The 23,706-nt window shown below is 40.2% G+C and overlaps 1 protein-coding gene and 1 non-coding gene across 3 annotated transcripts in view; one reads left to right on the top strand and one right to left on the bottom strand.

Annotated features, from left to right (window-relative positions):
- The window catches only part of SPAG9 (sperm associated antigen 9), a 137,778-nt gene that overhangs the window by 9,017 nt on the left and 105,055 nt on the right, over positions 1-23,706 (top strand). The window lies entirely within an intron of this gene.
- LOC115942960 (U6 spliceosomal RNA) lies at positions 11,592-11,697 on the bottom strand. The gene has a single exon (XR_004077546.1). It is a non-coding gene; the product is annotated as a U6 spliceosomal RNA (small nuclear RNA).

Here is a 23,706-nt window from a genome sequence, read left to right as displayed (position 1 = left end):
CACGCACGTGAACAAGAGCATGCAGGATGGGATAGAGAGGAAGAGGGAAAGAACCCCAAGCTGAGTGTGTGCTGAGTGGAGAGCCCTGCGTGGGGCTCGATATCATGACCCTGAGATCATGACCTGAGCCAAAACCAAGAAGGAGGGAGAGAGAATCTCAAGTAAACTCCCTGCTGAGTGTGGAGCCCCACTCCATGCTCAATCCCAGGACCCCGAGATCACGACCTGAGCTGAACTCAAGAGTTGGCTGCTGAACTGACTGAGGCACCCAGGTGCCCCTCTTTACTTTCTTTCTTTCTCTCTCTCTCTCTTTCCTTCTCTCTTTCTCTCTTTCTTTCTCTCTCTCTTTCTCTTTCTTTCTTTCTTTCTCTCTCTTTCTCTTTCTCTTTCTTTCTTTCTTTTTCTTTCTCTCTCTCTCTTTCTCTTTCTTTCTCTCTCTCTCTCTTTCTTTCTTTTCTTTCTTTCCCCCTCTCTCTCTTTAAGTAGAATCTGTGCCCAACGTGGGGCTCAAACTCATGAGTAAGAGTAAGAGCTGCATGCTCCACCAACTGAGCCATCCGGGCACCCCAGTTTTTCCCTTTTTTGACCACTCCGGATTCCTCTTATGTTGTTAACTTTGGTGTTCCCTGGAGTTCTTTCTGAGGTCCCCTCTAGTCTCATTTGCACACTGCCTAAATGGTATTATTCATTCCTGTGGGTTCAATTACCATTTGTTGACTGTTCCAAAATGTATATCTCATTCATTTCATGGATATTTATATAGTGCCAACTGTGTGCCTGGTATTGTGTTCCTTGGGGACACAATGGTGAGCAAAACACACGTTTCTTCTCTCATGAAGCTGACAGCCTGTTAAGAACTTTAAGGCTAGATCTCTCTCTGGAGTTTCAGATCCACATTACTGTTGTTTCTTGGACATGACTATCTCCTGACATGTCCAAACCTGAACTTCTCTCCCAAGCTTGCTGCTCCTCTGTTCCCTGTCTTTGTAAGGGATACCGCTGTCTGCCTGGCCAGATAGCTCATCATCATCCTTAACTCTTCTCTCTTCTTCTTCTTCTTCTTTTTTTTAAAGATTTTATTTATTTATTTGTGTATGAGAGAGATTGAACACGAGCCGGGTGAGGGTCAGAGGGAGAAACAGACTCCCCGATGAGCAAGGAGCCCCATGTGGTGCTCGATCCTGGGATTGTGGTATAATGTGATCTGAGCCAAAGGCTGATGCTTAACATACTGAACCACCCAGGTGCCCCAACTGTTCTCTCTTCTTTATCCCCTTTGCTACCTTCTTTTGTTTCCAACTTTTAAATATTTCTTTATATTTTTGAAATGTCTAAAGTTCCTAAGATACAAGACATTGTGATCTGGCTGCTCCTTATCTTACCAGCTTCATCTTTTCCTTTTTGAGCCATCTTACTGAACACTTGGAGTTTGTTTTGCAAATAGTATTCTTTCTCTCCAGGCCTTCTTTTTTTTTCTAATTTATTTTATTTCTTTTTATTAAAAAAAATTTTTTTTAAAGATTTTATTTATTTGACAGAGAGAAAGCACAAGCAGGGGGAGTGGGAGAGGGAGAAGCAGGCTCCCCGCTGAGCAGGGAGCCTGATGCGGCACTCGATCCCAGGACCCCAGGATCATGACCTGAGCCGAAGGCAGATGCTTAACCATCTGAGCCACCCAGGCACCCTCTCCAGGCCTTCTTAAAAGCTGCCTACCTTTGCTTGGCACTCTGTTTCTCTTCTGTTGCCTGGCTAACAGTATTCATCTTTCAGGTTTTAATTCTGAAATGCCTTTTATGAACACCCAGATATGGATTGTGCCCATCTTATATCGTCCCACAGCATGCTCTTCCCTCCCCTCTCATAGCACTTCCAGTGTTTTAGCAAACCAACCTATGGCTTTAATTTCCCCATTAACTACTAGGAGGCAGTAGGATTTAATAGATACTTGTTAGTTGGTTGGAGGGATGGATGAATATGCTAAAGGTCAAATTGCTAAGCCTAACTATTTAAAGTTCTCTTTTGTGCATTCAAGTTATTTGTCCTTACCATTGGTGCCAAGTTATGCTAAAACTTCCAAAAAATTCTTCAATAAGTCCTTTGACTTTTGTATTAAAAAAAAAAGACTTCTGGGGATAGTTATTGCAGATGCTTTACCTACATTGTCCTATACGTAGTAGATATTCTAGAACTACTTTTACATTTAAATTGAAATATTAAGATCATAGGCGTTACTGGGGCACCTGGGTGGCTCAGTCGTTAAGCATCTGCCTTCGGCTCAGGTCATGATCCCAGGGTCCTGGGATTGAGCCCCACATCAGGCTCCCTGCTCCGCGGGAAGCCTGCTTCTCCCTCTCCCACTCCCCCTGCTTGTGTTCCCTCTCTTGCTGTGTCTCTCTCTGTCAAATAAATAAATAAAATCTTTAAAAAAAAAAAAAAGATCATAGGCATTACTTCTGTATTTCCAAAGGTTGGGCTAGGTGATCCTTTTTCATTTTTCAAAATTTATTATTTTTTGTTTATATCTTTTTTGTTTTGTTTGTTTTTGGAGGGAGTCTAGGTGATTTTTAAAAGTCATGATACTCTAATAATTTTAAACTTAATGTGGCTTCCTTTTTGTATTTTAATTAATTTTAGATTTGAGTTGCTGCTTGAAAAATACGTTTGAATAAAATTTCCACACAAATGAGGGTTAAGTGCCCAAACTTAATTTTAACTATTTGCTTATGATCTTTTGATAGACATTTTTCCCCTAAGATTTTATTTATTTATTTATTTGAGAGAGAGAGAATGAGCGACCAAAGCAGTCGCTTAACCGACTGAGCCACCCAGGTGCCCTAACAACATTTATTTTTGAAGAATGTTTCATTCTGAAGAACAGGGAATATTTTATTTCTTGGGCATTAAAACATATATTGGTTAAAAGCCTCCACTAGTTTATTATGATATAATAAAATTTCTAATTTCTATTATCAGATCTTTAGTTTGAATTTTCTTTCAGTTACCTGTTGCCCTAGCCTCATTTTTTGTTACTGCTACCTATTCAAAAACAAATACCTTTTGAAAAGTTAAACAGGTTGCACAGAAGTGTGGAATCAAATATAACAGGCTTTTGTAAAACCAGAAGGGTAACTTTTTAAAAAGGCTATTGTTTGTCTGTGGTTCTACTATGAAAATAGTCTACTTGAACTTGTTTGATGTGATTTGGGAAACATTTAACAGAGATTACCCACTTATTTGTGGCTCTGTTAGTTTTAACTCTTTAAAGAATATTTTTGTGCTGGGATAGGAATTCATCCAGTAATTTACTCAGTGTTAACTACCTCTAAGCTAGCTGAGGGCCAGGAAGCGAGCAAAGATTTCTGAAGAGGTAAAATGAATGTCTCAAATTTTGTGTAGTAAAGTTCATGATCTTGGCCTACTGAATAAACATTTAAAGGCAAAGCACTTATTCATAGTATCCTTATGCTATTCTATTCTGTTCTGTTCTATTCTATTCTATTCTAATTTAAGAGAATGTGTGCCTGTGAGGAGCAGGGGGAGAGGGAGAGAGAGCATCCCAAAGGGGGCTCTGTGCCCAGCATGGAGCCTGATGTGAGGCTAGATCTCAGGACCCTGAGATCATGACCTGAGGTGAAACCAAGAGTCAGATGCTGGGGTGCCTGGGTGGCTCCGTTGGTTAAGAGATCGAGCATTGAGCGTCTGCCTTCAGTTCGGGTCATGCATGATCCCCGGGTCCTGGGATGGAGCCCTGCATCGGCTCCCTGCTCTGTGGGAAGCCTGCTTCTCTCTCTCCCACTCCCCCTGCTTGTGTTCCCTCTCTCACTGTCTCTGTCAAATACATAAATAAAATCTTAAAAAAAAAAGTCTGATGGCTAACCAACTAACCGACTGAGCCACCCAGTATCCTTATTTATATATGTATTTATTTATTTATGAAAGATTTTATTTATTTGACACACAGAGAGAGCACAAACAGGGGGAGCGGCAGGCAGAGGGAGAGGGAGAAGCACTGATGCGGGGCTCGACCCAGGATGCTGGGATCATGACCTGAGCTGAAGGCAGATGCTTAAATGACTGAGCCACTCAGGTGCCCCAGTATCCTTTATTTTATTTAATTTTATTTATTTTTATTTTTTATTTTTTACTTGAAAGTGTGTTTTTGTTTTATTTTTAAGATTCTGTTCATTTATTTGACAGGGAAAGCACAAGCAGGGGGATTGGGAGAGGGAGAAGCAGACTCCCCGCTGAGCAGGCAGCCCAGTGCAGGGCTCCATCCCAGGGATCATAACCTGAGCTGAATACACTTAACCGACTCAGCCACCTAGATGCCCCAAGTATCCGTATTTTAAGTAAAATAGTTTCTTAGCCCTCAACAGGTTATAAACAACAAATTAAGAGAGTATCTATTAGAGATAAGTACTTATATATAACAAATGGCAGGTATCTCTGAAGCAGGATACTGAAAATTATAAAAAGTGGCTAAGGGCAGTGCAGTGTCAAAGGGCAAGGGCAATAGGGTCAGATTGCCTTAGTTCAAGTCCTGGCTCTATTACTTCCTAGCTTTGAAATCATGGACAGGTTTCTTAATGCCAAACTTCAATTTCTTTTTTTTCTTTTTGAAGGTTTTGTTTATTTGACAGAGAGAGAGTGCGAGCACAAATAGGGAGAGGAGGAGAAGGAGAAGGAGGTTTCCCGCGGAGCAGGGAGCCCAATGCGGGGGCTTGATCCCAGGACCCTGGGATCATGACCTGAGCCGAAGGCAGATGCCCAACTGAGTGAGCCACCCAGGCGCCCCGAAACCTCAATTTCTTAATTATAAGTAGAGATAATAATAGTAACAACCTTAGTAAGGTTGTTGTGAGGATTATACAAGAAAAATGAGCTTTTCAAAGCCCCAGGCATTTGGCTAATAAGTACTAAATGTTACCTGTATTTCTGATATCTACCTATCTATCCATCTCATTTATTTATTTATAAAACAGATGTTAATTAAGCACTCTGTGCCCGGACCAGAGGTACAAGAATGAATAGTCCAGGGTATTGCTCTTTTTTTTTTTTTAATTTTTTTTTTTTTTTTTAAGACTTTATTTATTTGCGAGAGAGACAATGAGAGACAGAGAGCATGAGAGGGAGGAGGGTCAGAGGGAGAAGCAGACTCGCCGCCGAGCAGGGAGCCCGATGCGGGACTCGATCCCGGGACTCCAGGATCATGACCCGAGCCGAAGGCAGTCGCTTAACCGACTGAGCCACCCAGGCGCCCCCAGGGTATTGCTCTTGAGGAGCTCATAGTCTAGTGGGGGGAGGCTAATGTAAATAACTAGGGCAGCTTTATGTAAGTATTTTATTTTATTTTATTTTTTTTTAAGATTTTATTTATTTGACAGAGAGAAAGAGATAGTGAGAGAGGGAACACAAGCAGGGAGTATGTGAGAGGGAGAAGCAGGCTTCCTGCTGAGCAGGGAGCTGGACGTGGGGCTCCATCCCAGGACCCTGGGATCATGACCTGAGTCGAAGGCTGACGCTTAATGGCTGAGCCACTCAGGCGCCCCTTTATGTAAGTATTTTAAACAAGTATTGTATATACAAGATGCTATATATAGGAATAAGTTCATAGAGACAGGGTGGCATTTAACTGGGTTATATGTCACAAATCCAAAGTATGAAGGGTTTGATAGTGTGTGACTATTCAGAAGACTACAAAAACATGACATTTATTTTTCCTATATTTAAGTAGTAAATATTAATTTTCCATATGTTCTTTGATAATGTACTAGTACTTCTGCCACATAGGGGAGTGGCAGGAATTGAGGTTTAATAGATAATCAGGTGTCAGAAAGTAAGGGACAGTATTTTCAAATTTCTTGAAGGCATCACATACTGTAATACAGTATGGCTTATAATTGTGCTTCACGGTGATTCATAATGATGCTTCTTCCCAACATGAGGTTACATGTTATTTGTTATGCTCTCTTTTAAGCAGGTAGGTGTGTATGAAATTCTAGAAACATTTTGAATTAAAACGTGATAAAAATGTTTTGGTTCTTCAGATTTTCTTAAAAATATGGTTATGAAGACTACTTCATTTCTTAGTGATACTGTCAACTGGTAGTATTAATATTGTTGACCTTGAACATTTTCATTCCCCTAACAGACTGCATTTATTTTAATTCAGGTAACTTGATTTTTTATTCCTGTGAAAATTACACTTTATTTAGTTGTCAACATATTTTTTTCCTTAAAAAAAATTTTTTTTTAAAGATTTTATTTATTTATTTGACAGAGAGAGACACAGCAAGAGAGGGAACACAAGCAGAGGGAGTGGGAGAGGGAGAAGCAGGCTTCCTGCCAAGCAGGGAGCCCGATGTGGGGCTCGATCCCAGGACCCAGGAATCATGACCTGAGCCGAAGGCAGATGCTTAACCACTGAGCCACCCAGGCGCCCCATTCCTTAAAATTTTTATTGTGGTAAAATATACATAGCGTAGGGCCTCCTGGGTGGCTCCCCTTGTATACTCCCTTGTAGGTCTCCTGATCCATGAACATGATGCTTTCCATTTATTTAGTATAACAATGTTTTATTGTTGTCAGAGTAAAAGTTTTGCTTTTTTTTTTTTTTTTTAAAGATTTTATTTATTTGACAGAGAGAGATACAGCGAGAGGAGGAACACAAGCAGGGGGAGTGGGAGAGGGAGAAGCAGGCTTCCTGCCGAGCAGGGAGCCCGATGCGGGGCTCGATCCCAGGACCCTGGGACCATGACCTGAGCCGAAGGCAGACGCTTAACGAATGAGCCACCCAGGCGCCCCTAAAAGTTTTGCATTTCTTTTGTTAAATTTACTCTAGGCATTTAGTTCTTTTACCCTTAAGTATTGCCCTTGTATATGTATATACAAGTCTCTTATCAGATACATGACTTGCTAATATGTTCTCCCATTCTGTGTGTTGTCTTTTTACTTTCTTTTTTTTTTTTGATGTTCTTTTTTTTTTTTTTTAAGTAGTTTCTACACCCAATGTGGGGCTTGAACTCATGACCCCAAAATCAAGAGACACATGCTCTACCGACTGACTCAGCCAAGTCCCCCCACCTTTTTTTTTTTTTTTTTTTTTAAGATTTTATTTATTTGACAGAGAGAGACACAGTGAGAGAGGGAACACAAGCAGGGGGAGTGAGAGAGGGAGAAGCAGGCTTCCCACTGAGCAGGGAGCCTGATGCAGGGCTTGATCCCAGGACCCCGTGACCATGACCCGAACTGAAGGCAGAGAGGCTTAACGACTGAGCCACCCAGGCGCCCCCCCCCTTTTACTTTCTTGATAATGTCCTTTGAAACACAAAAGTTTTTAATTTTGTTGAAGTCCAGTTTTATCTATTTGTTTCTTTTATTGCCTGTGCTCTTTGTGTATATAGAAGAAACCATTGCCTAGATCGATGTTGTAAGAATTTTACACCTACGATTTCTTCTCAGAGTGTTATAGTTTTAGGTCTTAGATTTAGGTGTTTGACCCATTTTGAGTTGTTTTTAACATATGGAGTCCAAATTAATTCCTTTGCATGTGGATATCCAGTTGTTCCAGTAGCATTTGCTGATGAGACCATTCTTTTCCCAGTGAATTACCTTGATACCCTCGTTGAAATTTAATTGACTGTAAATCTGAGGGTTTCTTTCTGGACTCTCAGTTGTATTCTTTTGATCTGTATATCTATCCTAAGCCACTACTACCCTGTTGTGATTACTGTTGTTTTGTAATAAGTTTTGAATTTGAGGAATATGTCCTCCAACTTTGTTCTTCTTCTTCTTTTTTTTTAAAATTTTTTATTGTTATTGTTCCTCTTTTTTTTAAGATTATTTTGGTCATTCTGGGTCCCTAGAATTTCCATATGATTTTTAGGATCAGTTTGTCAATTTCTGCAAAGAAGCTCTCTTGGGTTTCCATAGGGATTTTGTTTAATTTGTAGATCAGTTTGGAGAGTATTGCCATCTTACCAATATTAGGTGTCCTGTTCCATGAACATGATGCTTTCCATTTATTTAGTTTTTTAGTTTTTTTCAACAATGTTTTGTTGTTGCCAGTAAAAGTTTTGCATTTCTTTTGTTAAATTTACTTTTAGGCATTTAGTTCTTTTTGATGCTTTTGTAAATGGATTTGTTTCCTTTACTGCAAAAAAAAAGTTATTTTTTTATTTTTAAATTTTTTATTTTTTAAAAAGATTTTATTTATGTGAGAGAGAGACCATGAACAGGGGGGAGTGGCAGAGGGAGAGGCAGAAACGTAGTCCACGCTGAGCAGGGAGCCTGACGTGGGACTTGATCCCAGGACCCCAGGATCATCACCTGAGCCCAAGGCAGACAGTTAACCAACTGAGTCAAGCAGGTACCCCGAGTTATTCTTTAAAAAAAAAAAGATTTATTTTATTTATTTATTTGAGAGAGAGAGAGTGCATGTGTACACAGGTGTGCAAGCCAGGAGAGGGGCAGAGGAGAGGAAGGAGAGAAGCAGACTCCCCTCGGAGCATGGAACCTGACATGGGGCTCAATCCCAGGGCCCCAAGATGATGACCTGAGCCAAAATCAGGAGTTGGATGCTTAACCGACTGAGCCACCCAGGTACCCCTAATTATTCTTTTTTCCCCCTAATTATTATTCTTAAGGTAAACTCTACCCCCAATGTGGGGCTTGAACTCATGACCCCAAGATCAAGAGTAGCATGCTCTACTGACTGAGCAAAGCAGGAGCCCCTTAATTTTCTGATCATTGCAAATGTTTAGAAATACACTTTTTTTTTTTTTTTAAAGATTTTATTTATTTATTTGACAGAGAGAGACACAGCGAGAGGGAACACAAGCAGGGAGAGTGGGAGACGGAGAAGCAGGCTTCCCACTGAGCAGGGAGCCAGATGCAGGGCTCGATCCCAGGACCCCGGGATCATGACCTGAGCTGAAGGCAGACATTCAACGACTGAGCCACCCAGGTGCCCCTAGAAAGACACTTAATTTTTTGTATATTGATCTTGTATCCTGCTGAACTTATTTATTCTAATAGATTTTTAAATATACATTATCATGTCATCTGCAAATAGAGGTAGTTTTACTTCTGTTTCTACAATCTGGATGCCTTTTATTTAATTTTCCTGCCTAAATACCCTAATTAGAACCTCCTGGTACAATATGGAATAGAACTGGCAAGAGTAAAATTTTTGTCTTGTTTCTGATCTTATGGGGAAAGCATTCAGTCTTTACCCATGAAATATGAGGTAGTTGTGGGGTTTTGTAGATGCTTTTTGAGGGAGTTCCTTTCTATTCCTTGTTTGTAGAGTGTTTTCATTGTGAAGAGATGCTGAATTTTTTCAAGTGCTTTTTCTGTAACTATTTAGATAAGCCAGTGCTATTCAGATATATTTTTAGGTCTCTGTGTGTGTGTGTGTGTGTGTAACATCTGGAAATAAGACACAAGTCTAATTTTATAACTAAAGTTTGAATAGTATAAAATTAATTTTTAAAAAAGGCATATGTGTACACCTAAAATTAAAACTATATGTGAAAAGCTAAAATAATGACCATATCCCCTCCTTGGTAGGATGGTTAGGGAAGGCCACAGAGGACATAACATTTCAGTTATGATATGAAGGATGAGGAAGAGACCATCAAAGGAGAGTGTCCTAGACAAAGGAAATGAGGCTCTGAGGTAGGAAACAATTTAAAATCAGGAGTCAGCCAATGTAGAGGAAAGGGAGGGGATGAGGTAGGAGAATCATGGAGGAGCTGCTCACTCACTGGGCCTTATGGGCTAAAGTAGAGTTTAGAAGTCTACACTTGTGTTCTAGCATTGATGATCTTCAATCAAAGCCATAAAATGTATCTTTAATTCATACTGAAGTATTTGTAGTGAAATCTTATGATGCTGAGGTTTGTTGGGGGAAAAGAGGAAGAATATAGACAAAACAGGATGTGCCATGTGCTGATAATTGTTGAAATTAGGTGATGGTATATAGGGGTTTATTATACTGTTCTCTCCTCCATTATGCATGTTTGAAAATTCCCAATACCATTAAAAAACAAGACAGAAAACAACTGAAAAGAAAAATTATCCACTGTTGTTGGTTTTTTTTTTTTTTAAGATTTTATTTATTCATTTGAGAGAGAGCTAGAGAGAGAGAGAGCATGAATGGAGGGAGGGGCAGAGAGAGAAGGGGAGGGAGAATCAGACTCCCCACTGAGCGGGCAGTCCAACAGTGGGGTTCAGTCCCAGGACTCTGATATCATAACCTGACCTAAGTCAGATGTTTAATTTACTGAGCCACCCAGGTGCCCCTCACTGTTTTTTTCTTTGTAGATAATTTTTAGATTTTCTTCAATACTATAGACTTCTTTTCAGGATAACATTTTCTGAATTTTCTTAGTAATATAAACATATTTTTAAAATAGTCAAGTGTTGAAATAAGTCACAGTGTCAGATTTTAAGATGTGTAAATTAATTAACTCAGAAATGTAAAATATTGATCACATACCTACAGAAGCACAAAACTGTGAGTCAGTAAAGAATTACTTGGCTGGTCTGGTAAACTTTAGAGTGCTATACCGTTTCTGGTTTTATCAGTATGGTAATCAATTCCTGCTTGATAGTCTCTGTCATAGGCCAATGAGTTTCGGTTCTTTCTTGTTTCTTGGGGTAAGACAGTAGAAAATGAATGTTCTCTGTGTGCTGTGGTAGTCCATCACAAGGGCTAAAAGGAATATGAAATATACAGGTGCAAGAATAGTGTAGCTCATGTGGAATAAATGGTCATGTTCAATTACATTTATACAGTTATGGATGACAGTTTGGGCAATGAGTAATTCTTTTTGTGTGTGTGAGTAAAATTCACATGTGTTGTACTTGTTTGGCTATTTTGTCTAAAGGTTTTTTTTGTTTCTATTTACTTACTTTTCCTGTTAATAGATGCAATACATGCTCTTTGTGATAAACAAAACAGAATCAGAGCATTATAGAAATACTTCTAGAATCCTGCCTATTAGAGAAACCTCACTTTTTTTTTTAAAGATTTATTTTAGAGAGCAAGAGCCTTACCCTCTCTTCCCCCCCGCCCCGGGGATGGGGGAAGAGGGGGCAGTAGCAGAGGGAGAGGAAGAAGCAAACTTTTCCCTGAGCAGGAGCCTGACCCATGAGCTCAATCCCAGGACCCTGAGATCATGGCCTGAACTGAAGTCAGATGCTTAACCAACTGAGCCACCCAGGCGCCCCTCCCTGTATCTTGCCCACACTTGACACTCTCAGACTTTTTGGCTTTAGTTTCTAATCTGATATTTGTGAAACAACCTTTAAATTTGTTTTTCTCAGATCACTACTGTGGTTGAGTATATTTTCTTATATTTATTGATGATCTGCTTGCCTTTTCTGTGAATTGCCTGTTCAGTTTCATTTACTCATAACTGGCAACAACCTGTGTCTGTCTGGATAGATCTAAATTATTCTTTACAATGGCTTTATAGTATTCCCTTATATGATCATCAACGGCTGTAACAGACCATTGGGGGAAAAGGACTGGGGAACCTGTACTTAATTATTTTTAGAAATTTTAATTCCAGTACAGTAAATATAAAAATTTGGAATGCTTCACAAATTTGTGTGTCATCCTTGTGCTGAGGCCATGCTAATCTTCTCTGTATGTTCTAATTTTAGTATATGTGCTGCTGAAGCTAACATGGGAATCTGTACTTTAAATTAGACCTAAGAGATGTATCATCCAAAAGCAACATAGGACTTTGTTTGCATCCTGGCTTTGAACATTTATGACACAGCCAGGAAAATCTGAATGGTGACTGGATATTCCCTATTATTTCATTAAGGATTGAGAAATGGTGCTATTGTAACTTAGTTATTCCTTCAGCATTTTTTACCTAATTTTCTTATAAAAGAGAACCTCTCCCTCATCAACTGTTTGATTACCCTAAGGTATAGTTTGTGCAAGAAAGATAGGATAAGTGCTGTATTATTCAGTTCATACTTTTGTAATTTCCAGGAGCTCTTCCTTCTTCTTGCTCTTCCCCTACCCCCACCTCTTTCTAAAAATAGCATACTGTTCTGATTTCATGGATGTAATGACTTTTCTTTGGTCTTTGACTATATTAATTATAGTTTTCATTTGTTCCTGTTTTGTCTGTTTCCTCAGAGTCCCATTTTCTTCCTGGTAGTTTTGGTCTCTTTCAGGTTGGAGCTTCACGTGCCTGATAACCAGTAATTATCCCTTCATGTTTTAAGCATGAGGCACTAAAAAAAGGAGGGCCAGAAGCTTTGTGTGCCTGGAAGCAGTTTATTGCCAATTGGGAACCCAGATTTCAGTATCCCATGGTCTTTTTGCTCAGAGGCATTTGAGTTTTGCCAAGGAAAGATAATGTCATGGGGAGTGGAGTGGTAGATAAGCCTAGTCATTATGAGAATCTGGGTGAGGGCCAGAATGGAAAGGGGGCTATCAGTGTTGCTTCTTGGTATATAGATTTTCACTTAATTCTTTTCTTTTCATTTAGCACCTATTTGTTAGGGGTATTCCCTTGTGTAGAATCTCTCTTATTGAGGGGTGCCTGGGTGGGTGGCTCAGATGGTTAAGCATCTGCCTTCAGCTCAGGTCATGATCTCCGGGCCTGGGATTGAGCCCCTACTTGGGGTTCCTGCTCTGTGGGGTGTCTTCTCCTTCTCCCTCTGCCCCTCCCCTCTGCACTTGTGCTCACACGCCTGCTCTCTCTCTCAAATGAATTAATTAAATCTTAAAAAAAAAATAGAATCTCTTACTGAGTCTATTCAGAAAACAAATTTCTTGTCTTCTGTGTGGGTAGACAGGAGGGCCACCTGGCTCCTCTGGGATGGCACTGGGGATGTATTAGGGATGTTACTCACTTTTACTAGTGCATCCAACTGGGCCACTTGTATGCCCCACCTTTTTTTTTTTTTTCCCCAGTAAGTTCTATGCCCAGTATGGGGCTTGAACTCATGACCCCCCCCCCTCCCCGAGATCAGGAGCTGCATGCTCTACCTACTGAGACTGAGCCAGCCAGGCACCCCTAGTTGGTTGTCTTAAACAGGATCAAATAAGATGGTTCACATATTTACATTGGTTAATGTTTCTTAAATTTCTCTTAATCTCTAACAGCTCTCCATTTTTTCCCCCTTGCTAATGAGTTTTGAAGAAACTGGACCATTTGTATTTGAAAATTTTCCACATTTTGGATTGGAGGGGGAAATCATATCCTTTGGGTATTGTTTAATATGGTGTATCCTCTTGGGGTTCCTGGCTGGCTCAGTTGGAAGAGCATGCGACTTTTGATCTTGGGTTTGTGAGTTTGAGCCCCACCGTGGGTATAGAGATTAGCTAAATAAATAAATTAAAAACTTTAAAAAATATATGGTTTCTCATTTCTTAAAGATACTACATTGAAAAACAATTACATTTAATGGAACTAATTATTATCAAATGGAATTTGATAATAATTACCTAATGTAATGCAATATTTTCCTTCTCCCACTCTGCAGAGTAAATGTGGGGATACTTAGCATTAATAAGTTGTCAGCCTTTTATTTGGTGGTATTATTTTTTAGACAACTACTGTAGTCAAAGTTACTAATAAAGGGCTTTTCTTTTTTTGGCTCTTGCATCTATACTCCCAATTAGGAACAGTCTCTAGGGACTTTTTTTTTTTTTTGAAACTTCGGGTGCTTGCCTTTTCAAAGTATTCATTTGTTTTTCTCCAGAACAGTGGGGCAAAACAGCCCCTATAAGCCATCTGGACTTGAAACCATTTTGCTTCATCACAAAGCTTATTCTTTTTAGATCCTGACATAAGTCTGTATTGTTTACTGACTTTTTTTTTTTTTTTAACAGTGTCTAGTTGCTCCCAGGAGAGTACTGTCTGAAGTTATGTCAATGTTGTTGGCTGATTAGTAATTGAGAGGGGAAAGGGGCATTTAATGAAGAGGGGTTTATCTTTTATCATACATGCTAAAAAAGCCCATGCATGGGCTCTTACCCTTCCCACCCAACACTTTTTAAAAAAAGATGTGCAAGAGAGAAGACATAAAGACAAAGACACAGAGGGTTGGGGGAGATGTGTGCCCTACAGCAACATTCCTGAGAGATTTGACAAACTGCTATGCAGAAGGGGAGTAACCAGAATTTTCCAGGGGTTGAATGCTCTTGGAATTTGAAAAACTGCTGCTCTCCTGCCTTGATTTTTGTTGTTGTTGTCATTGTTTCAAGTTTTTGTTTAAAGATTTTACTTATTGGGCGCCTGGGTGGCTCAGTTGATTAAGCGACTGCCTTCGGCTCAGGTCATGATCCTGGAGTCCCTGGATCGAGTCCCGCATCAGGCTCCCTGCTCAGCAGGGAGTCTGCTTCTCCCTCTGACCCTCCCCCCTCTCATGTGCTCTCTCTCATTCTCTCTCTCTCAAATAAATAAATAAAATCTTAAAAAAAAAAAAAAGATTTTACTTATTTATTTGACAGAGTACAAGTAGAGGGACTGAGAGGGAGAGGGAGAAGCAGACCCCCTGCTAAGCAGGGAGTCTCATGAGGGGCTCAGTCCCAGGACCTGGGAACATGACCTGAGCCAAAGGCAGATGCTTAACCAACTGAGCCACCCAGGCGCCCCTTAAGTTTTTGTTTAAATTCTAATTAGTTAACGTATAGTGTAATATTGGTTTTGGGAGTACTGCCTTGATTTTGATATTGCCCTAACCCCCCCAGCATTTGCCAAATGTAGTGGAGGGTGACCAACTTGATAAAGTTTGCCACTAAAAAGAAGTTAAGGCACATTTAATCACTTATGATTGGCCATAGGCTTCTTATGAGCTTTCATATACTTTTTTCCCCCCTCCTTCAAAATGTTTCTGGCTAGGGTAATGCGTCAAGCCTTATTTCCTTTGCATAAAAATAATGCATTATATGCAAATTTTGGTGATAAAAGGAATTTTAGTTGGGTTGGGAACTTTTGTTTTTTTATTTTTTTAAAGATTTGACAGAAAGAGAGATAGCAAGAGCAGGAACACAAGCAGGGGGAGTGGGAGAGGGAGAAGCAAACTTCCCGTTGAGCAGGCATCTGGCGGATGCAGGGCTCAGATGCAGGGCTAGATCCCTGTACTCTGGGATCATGACCTAGGCGAAAGGCAGATGCTTAACTAAGCTACCTAGGCGCCCCTTGCTATTATTTTAATATGTGCCTCCAAATCTTTTCTTTATTCCTCCAGTTTTTTATGATCATGCTACCTGTAATGTTTTATATCAAAGCCCTTAAGGAATGTATGAAAAAATAATACTTTTCATACATTTTCTAAATACTTTAATCCACATTGTTAACCTGCAGTTGGGTTGTGCCAGTTACACCCCAAATAATGAGATAATTTATTTAGAAATAAATATCCTGTGTGTGCAGGTGCATACCTCACAGGTAGTTCCCCTTGATATTAAAAATAAATTCTATTACCCATAGCTACCTCCTTTTTTTTTAAGTTTTTATTTAAATTCCAGTTAGTTAATATACAGTGTTATATTAGTTTCAGGTGTACAATATAGGGACTGAGCACTTCCATACATCACCCGGTACTCATCACAAGTGTACTCCTTAATCCCCATCATCTATTTCACCCATCCCCCTGATGTGATTTGAAGTGGGGTTCAGCAAAGAAAGAATTCTTTAAACATTTTCGGTGGAGAAAGGTGGTTTTATTATAGTACGGGGATAGGACTCGTGGGCAAACAATGCTGCACTGGGATTGTGAAGAGCAGTTGATCATATACTTAGGAATTGGGGGAGGTGAAGACAAAAGGAAGTTTCCAAAAGGATTTTCCTATGTCAAAGAAGACTTACAGGATCCTGGAGGCCTAGCTATTATCAAGCTAAGGTTGTTTTTGCCTCTAGCAAGGCATTGATGTTAAGATTGGGAGTTCCTGGAGGAATGTCATAGTTTGTCTGCCTCAAGTATTTGTCAAAGGGCTACAGGTTATAAGAAAACTTATTTTTCTTTTTAAGATTTTATTTATTTATGTGAAAGAGAGAGAGAGAGCATGAGTGGGGTGAGGGGCAGAGGGAGAAATGGACTCCCCGCCAAGCAAGGACCCTGATGTGGGGCTCGATCCTGGGGCTCCAGGGTCATGACCTGAGCCAAAGGCAGAGGCTTAACCAACTGAGCCACCCAGGCGCCCCAGAAAACTTAATTTCATCTACATTTCTTTTGCCTTTGTTCTCTACATCACCCCCAACCACCTCCCTTCTGGTAACCATCAGTTCGTTCTCTGTAGTTACAAGTCTGTTTCTTGGTTTGCCTCTCTCTTTTCTTTTTCCCTTTGCTCGTTATTCTGTTTCTTAAAATCCACATATGAGTGAAGTCATAAGGTCTTTGTCTTTCTCTGACTTATTTCACTTAGCATTATATTCTCTAGTTCCATCCATCTTGTTGCAAATGGCAAGAATTCATTCTTTTTTATGGCTAATTTTCCATTATATATATATATATATAACACATCTTCTTTATCCATTCATCAATCAGTGAACACTTGGGCTATTTCCATAATTTTGCTGTTGTAGATACCTACCCCCTTTGTTTATCCCAGATAAGCAATTATCACCATCCGCCATTGGTTAAACTAGAAATCTATCCTTTTTCCTGATTTTTCCTTCTTCTGTCTTCTCCCTTACATTCATTCAGTCACCAATTCTGTGTATTTTACCTCCAACAAAGGATGAATTCATCCTCCTCTCCATTCTCACTGACACTGCTTATAATCCTCTGTCATTTGGACTACTGTGGTGACCTCTGGTCTCCCTTTACACACTCAGACTTCCCCAGCCCCCTCCATTGCATTTCCCATTTGGTTTCAGACTGAGCTTTCCAGAGTGTGAGTCAAGTTCAGCATCCCTGATATGATCTAGTATCCTGCAAGGCCCTGTGTGATTTGGTCCTTGATTTTCCAGCCTCATCTCTGGCCATTCTCTCTCACTTTCCTTTTTTTTTCTCCTTAAGATTTTATTTATTTATTTGACAGAGGGAGAGAGAAAGCAGAAGCAGGGGGAGTGGCAGGCAGAGAGAGAGAAACAGGCTCCCCACTGAGCAAGGAGCCCTGGGATCATGACCTGAGCCGAAGGCAGACGCTTAACTGACTGAGCCACCCAGGCACCCCAAACTATGTGATTTTTTAAAAGTCTCATTTCATATTTGGATTTTGAAATGTTAACTCCTTATTGTAGAAAGTCTTCCAAGAATCATGCCATATAGAAGCCTGAGACTGAATTGTAAACCAAGGTTGTGCTGTTACATCCCATATTGGTGTCACTTGGGTAGTAACAGAAACACCAGCCATCTCTTATCAGCATCAGCCTCAAATTAGGTGACTATTGAATTATGTGAGATCTTCAGAAATTCATCTTTTGTTAGTCACCTATGTTTAATGCCTGTTTTCTTTTGCTAAATTTCAAACAATGGAACATAGGAACCAGGGCTGTCTTGTAACCTTCCTGGCATCTTAGGATACTTAGAACAATAAGGACTCAAGCTGTGTTTTGAGAGGATGGATGGATGGATAGATGGATGGATGGATGAATGGATGAATGGAATCTTACTTGCCCACAAAGTCAATTTGTGAATCAGAGGAGAGATTCTCAACTTACTCTTTGGCTAATGGTTTATTCTTTACATCAGCTACTCAAATTTCAACCCTAAATTGTATTTTGCTGTGCATGCCATGGTCTTTATGCCTGCCTTTGCATGTGCCGTTACCTCTGTCTGGAATGTCTTTACCCCACTTCCTCAGATAAACTGTTTCTTTCAGAGTCAGCTGAAATTCAGGCCTTTTTTCTCTTTTTCTTTAATTAATGTAAGCTCTACACTCAACCTGGGGCTTGAACTCACCGTCCCATCAAGAAGTCCCCCATCAAGAGTTACATACTTTACCAACTGAGCCACCTAGGTGCCCCTGGGCTGCTCTCTCTTTCTCTTTTAATAGTTTAATGTATTATTATTATTATTTTTTAAGTAGGCTCCAAGGCCAGCATGGAGCCCAATGTGGGGCTTGAACTCACCACCCTGAGATCAAGACCTGGGCTGAAATCAAGAGTTGGTCACTCAACCAACTGAACCACCCTGGAGCTCCTAGTTTATTGTATTTTAAGAGCAAACTTACAGGAACAGCACAGAAGACAGACAACATTAAAAACATGTACTTAGATGTAGGACAACTTGGAAATGTATAGTGCTGTCAATAAGAAATTTACTTGTTTTAAAAATATCCAAATGCGGGGCGCCTGGGTGGCTCAGTTGGTTAAGCGTCTGCCTTCAGCTCGGGTCATGATCCCAGGGTCCCTGGATCGAGCCCCGCATCGGGCTCCCGGCTCTGCAGGGAGTCTGCTTCTCCCTCTGCTGCTCTCGTGCTCTCCCTCACTCTCTTTCCCTCTCAAATAAATAAATAAAATCTTTAAAAAAAAAAAAATATCCAAATGCTGGCATTGTCCAGAAAAATTTAACAGGTTTATTTATAATTTTTATAAAGTTGAACTCCTGAAATGTGTTCACAGAAACATTTTGACTTTGGGCTTTTTTAAAAAAGATTTTATTTGTTTGACAAAGAGATAGCACAAGTAGGCAGAGCGGCACGCAGAGGGAGAGGGAGAAGCAGCTCTCCGCTGAGCAGGGAACCCGATTTGGGGCTTGATCCCAGGACTCTGGGATCGTGACCTGAGCTAAAGGCAGCCACTTAACAGACTGAGCCACCCAGGTGCCCCAATATTGTCTTTTTTTTTTTTTAGATTTTACTTATTAATTTGACAGAGAGAGATAGCAAGAGCAGGAACACCAGCAGGGGGAGTGGGAGAGGGAGAAGTGGACTCCCTGCTGAGCAAAGAGCCCAATGCAGGACTTGATCCCAGGACCCTGAGATGATAACCTGAGCTGAAGGCAGACGCTTAACCAACTCAGCCACCCAGGTGTCCCTGGGCTTTTCTTTTTAAAGCTAGATTTGCCTGAGCGGCTCAGTTGATTAAGCATCTGCCTTTGGCTCAGGTCATGATCCCAGGGTCCTGGGATCGAGCCCCACATCGGGCTCCCTGCTCAGCAGGAAGTCTGCTTCTCCCCCCTCCCTCCCCCAGCTTTATGTCTCTCTCAAATAAATAAAATCTTAATAAACAAATAAAAGCAGATTTAGTCATTTAATTCTCTATGTTTCTATTGCTCCTTATGTTTGCTTCCATTATAGTACTTAGCATATTATATTGTTAACTGTTTACTCCTTTTCCTTGATGGCTGTCATGAAGTAACTGCCTGGATTGGATGGGTAGATAAAGAGTTTTAGTTTTATATTTAGTATGTTATTTAAGAGTAAATAACAATACTTAGTAGTTGTAATAAATATCTTTTTACTGCCAATTGCTTATTCTGTACTCCTGCTGAGATCTGGAGAATAGTCATTATAAATAGGTGTGTGGCTATATTTAATTGTGACTTTTTTTCCTTCTTTTTTTTTTTTAAAGATTTTATTTATTTATTTGAGAGAGAGAGAATGAGAGACAGAGAGCAGGAGAGGGAGGAGGGTCAGAGGGAGAAGCAGACCCCTTGCCGAGCAGGGAGCCTGATGCGGGACTCGATCCTGGGACTCCAGGATCATGACCTGAGCCGAAGGCAGTCGCTTAACCAACTGAGCCTCCCAGGCGCCCCCTTCTTTTTTTTTTTTTAAGATAGATTTATTTATTTATTTGAGAGAGAGAGTGAACAGGCGGAAGGATTAGGGAAAGGGAGAGGGAGAAGCAGACTGTCCGCTGAGTGTGGAGCCTGATGAGGGGCTTGATTCCAGGACTCCAAGATCATGACCTGAGCAGAAGGCAGACACTTAAAAGATTGAGCCACCCAGGAGGCCTAACTTTTTTTCTTTGATTAAAAAGTGACAGAATGGGATATGTTCCTATTTTTATGTTATTTCAATTAGTGTGTGTGTTAAGTTGAAATTGGTGGAGTAGAAAGTGGACACCTTTCTTTCTTTCTTTCTTTCTTTTTTAAGATTTATTTATTGATTTTAGAGAGCTAGAGAGAGTGTGTGTGAGAGTTCGGGATGGGGGAGGGGTAGAGGAAGAGAATCTCAAGCATACTCCCTGCTGATTGTGGAGCCCAGGACCCTGAGCTCATAAATCAGGAATTGGACCCTTACCCAACTGAGCCACCCAGGTGCCCCAAGAAGACTTTAAAACCAGAGCCAGTCATGTTTATAGTATACAAAACTAGTAATGAGGTTCAGCAGTACTCAGATGTGCTACTAACCCACCAAGGATCTCTGAGCAGGGAAGAGAAGTGGAAAGCTTCTAAAAAGAATAACCCATGCCAGCTATTCCCTAATTATTTTCTCTGTAGTGTGAGAAGGTTGGGTATAGAAAAAAGAAACCGTTCTCATTACCTCCCTTATACTCTGTCCCCAACCCCCACTGAGAAAAAACAACTTTTCTATGAGGACCAGGAATCTAAACCTTTTTCTGCCAAGCCCTCTTTTGGCATTTAATTGAATTTCATGCCACCTTCTTTCTTTCTTTCTTTCTTTTAAGATTTTATTTATTTATTTGACAGAGAGAGACACAGCGAGAGAGGGAACACAAGCGGGGAGTGGGAGAGGGAGAAGCAGGCTTCCTGCCGAGCAGGGAGCCCGATGCGGGACCCGATCCCAGGACCCTGGGATCATGACCTGAGCCGAAGGCAGACGCTGAACGACTGAGCCACCCAGGCGCCCTACCACATTCTTTATTTCTATTCCAATTTTCTTTTTCTTAAGTTTTTATATCAGTGTTTCCTACGTTTCCATTGTTACGTGCCATATAGAGCTAGGCCATTTTCTGAAGTTTTTTGTATTTATCCATGTTGTGTTTCCTGAGCTACTGTGTCCTATAGCAACTTCTATTCCCAAGGTTATTTATATTATCAAGGATATTTCACAAAACAATGACACAAAACTAGGTTATTTGACAGATCTTTTTGGGGGGTAACAATTTAGAAAATTTCAGTCATTTATTACTCTTTCTTGATTACTCTTAAGGCTCTTCAGATGTGTTTATCCTACTAGCTTTCAGTGCCCTTTTATGATCTGTTAACATGCCTTATCAGAACTGAGGAGTATTTATTTTTGTTGTGTAATAGTCATTAACATTTTAAATGAGGGTGGCAGCTGTATATTTCCAAACCAAGATGTAATACACATTTAAAATTGGGATTTTCGGAACAGAGAGAATTTTAAAAGATTATTTTAAAAGAAATCAACATTTACTATTTTTATAAATGGGAGGAAATCATTCTTGATTTCTTATAGACCTTGAAGATGCAGTGATTTTGAATGCATAGTTTTGTGTTTCATATATTTATCTTCCTGAGGAAAGGATCTATTTTCATAAGATTCTCAAAGGAGTTCATGATTCTAAAAGTTTAATTTAAGATCCACTGTTTAGAATAAGAAAGGAAAAAAAAATACACCATTATGAGAGATGGCAGTTCGTTTTGGAGTCTCTACGTTTATCTATTTTAGTTTGCTTGAAGGAAAGGCCTGGCATTTGGAATATTTTCATTATTGCCAGTCCCTTACTGTGAAGGGAAACTGTAGAAACAAGAGATTTCCATTTGGAGATAAATAGCCCTGTCAGTCCAAGAACTGTCACGTCATTTGGGGGGGGGGGGACCTTTTGCCCTATTTACTTAAGGTGATAGAGATATAAAGTCTCAGCAGTCATTATAAAATGTGAATAGTTCTGAAGCATGAATCATCTAGGTAGGTCTATGTGATGCTCGCCTATGAAGTAAGCAGATAGCAGTGTAGTGACTGCTAAACTTATGGATTATTCATGCCCTTCTGTAGCCAAACTGGGTCGCTAAGAAACAAAGCAGACATGAAGCTGTGTGCTCATGATGATGTTTCTTCTATCAGGAATTCTGAATAGGCAGAATGGTGGTTGGTTTTTTTCCAGCTTTATTGAGAAATAATTGATATATAATATTGTGTAAGTTTAAAGTGTACCATGTAATGATTTGATATATGTACATAATTGCAAAGTGATTACCACAATAAGGTTAGTTAACATGTCACCTAATTACAATTTTTATTTTTGTGGTGAGAACTTTTAAAAATCTATTGTTTTAGCAACGTGCAAATGTATAGTACGGTGGTATTATCTGTAGTCACCATGCTGTACATTATATCCCCAGAGCTTACTCATAACTGAAGTTTGTGTCATTTGGCCACTTTTACCATTTTCCCCTATCCCCACCCCATGCCCCTGGCAACCACCAATGTTAGTGGTAAAGTTTTTGTTAGAAGTTTAATAGTACATCATTTTAAGTATTAGTTGGTAAACATCTGCTATGTTCTTTATTTTTTAAATTTTTTATTGTTATGTTAATCACCATACATTACATCATTAGTTTTATTTTTTTAAAGATTTTATTTATTTGACAGAGAGAGAGACAGCGAGAGAGGGGGAGTGGGACAGGGAGAAGCAGGCTTCCCGCCGAGCAGGGAGCCCGCTCGATCCCAGGACCTTGGAATCATGACCTGAGCCAAAGGCAGACGCTTAACGACTGAGCCACCCAGGCGCCCCTACATCATTAGTTTTAGATGTAGTGTTCCGTGATTCATTGTGCATAACACCCAGTGCTCCATGCAGAACGTGCCCTCTTTAATACCCATCACCAGGCTAACCCATCCTCCCACCCCCCTCCCTGCTATATGTTCTTTAAAACAGCATTTTATCCATTGCACAAAAGAAGCCTAAAATTTCTTGTTACTTAACCCAGATAGAGCAGTTCATTTAGCCAAGGGAGCATTTTTAAAGCAGGCCGAAAAATAATTACGTTTTCTTATTGATTCTTAGTCTTTTCTTATAGTCCTGGCAAAATGTTGAAGTAATTTACTCAGAGTTCATCACCAACATCCTGTTATATAGCTGCTGCTTTTCTGTTCAACATAACTTTTATTTTTTTTTTAAGATTTATTTATTTTAGAGAAGAGAGTACGAGAGTGCAGCGGGGAGGGGCCGAGAGTCCCAAGCAGACTCTGCACTGAGCTTGGAGCCCCACGCTGGGCTAGATCTCATGACCTTGAGATCACGACCTGAGCCAAAACCTAGAGCTGGCCGTTCAGCCGACTGTGCCACTGAGGCAGCCCTCAGCATAACCTTTGTATTTCCTGCTTGCATTCAGTTTGTAGCCAGTGAGCACCTTTGGAAGGCAGAGATAATGTGATATTCACAGTCACGTTTCATGTGCCCGGTGCATAGTAAATAGTAGACATTTTTTGAATGAATGGATGAATGAATGGATGATTTATCAAGTTTGCCTGTTTTTAGAAAATTTTTTTTAAAGATTTTATTTATTTGAGAGAGAGAGTGCATGAGCGGGGAGGAGGGGCAGAGGGAGAGGGAGAAGCCACCCAGGTGCGCCCCCCCAACCCGTTTTTTGAACTCCCGACCCTGAGATCAAGAGTCACATGCTCTACCTACTGAGCCAGCCAGTCGCCCCCAGTTTGCCTCTTTTCTTGTATTTACTATAATCTTTACTCCTACTTACAGTTATCTTTAGATTAGTATTCTGGAAAAGTAAACAGTGGCTGTTTGATGCTTCCCAGAAGCTTCCCAAATATGGAATATTTGCATAGAAAAGTATAGGGCATAGGGGTGCTAAATGTGGAGTTTGTGAAAGGACTTAAGTGATCTC

Source organism: Leptonychotes weddellii, chromosome 15 (assembly GCF_054177405.1).
Source record: "Leptonychotes weddellii isolate Sample4059 chromosome 15, ASM5417740v2, whole genome shotgun sequence".
NCBI classification, from domain to species: domain Eukaryota; kingdom Metazoa; phylum Chordata; class Mammalia; order Carnivora; family Phocidae; genus Leptonychotes; species Leptonychotes weddellii.
Note: the sequence above shows the minus strand (reverse complement) of the source record. Positions and strands in the feature narration are given on the sequence as shown.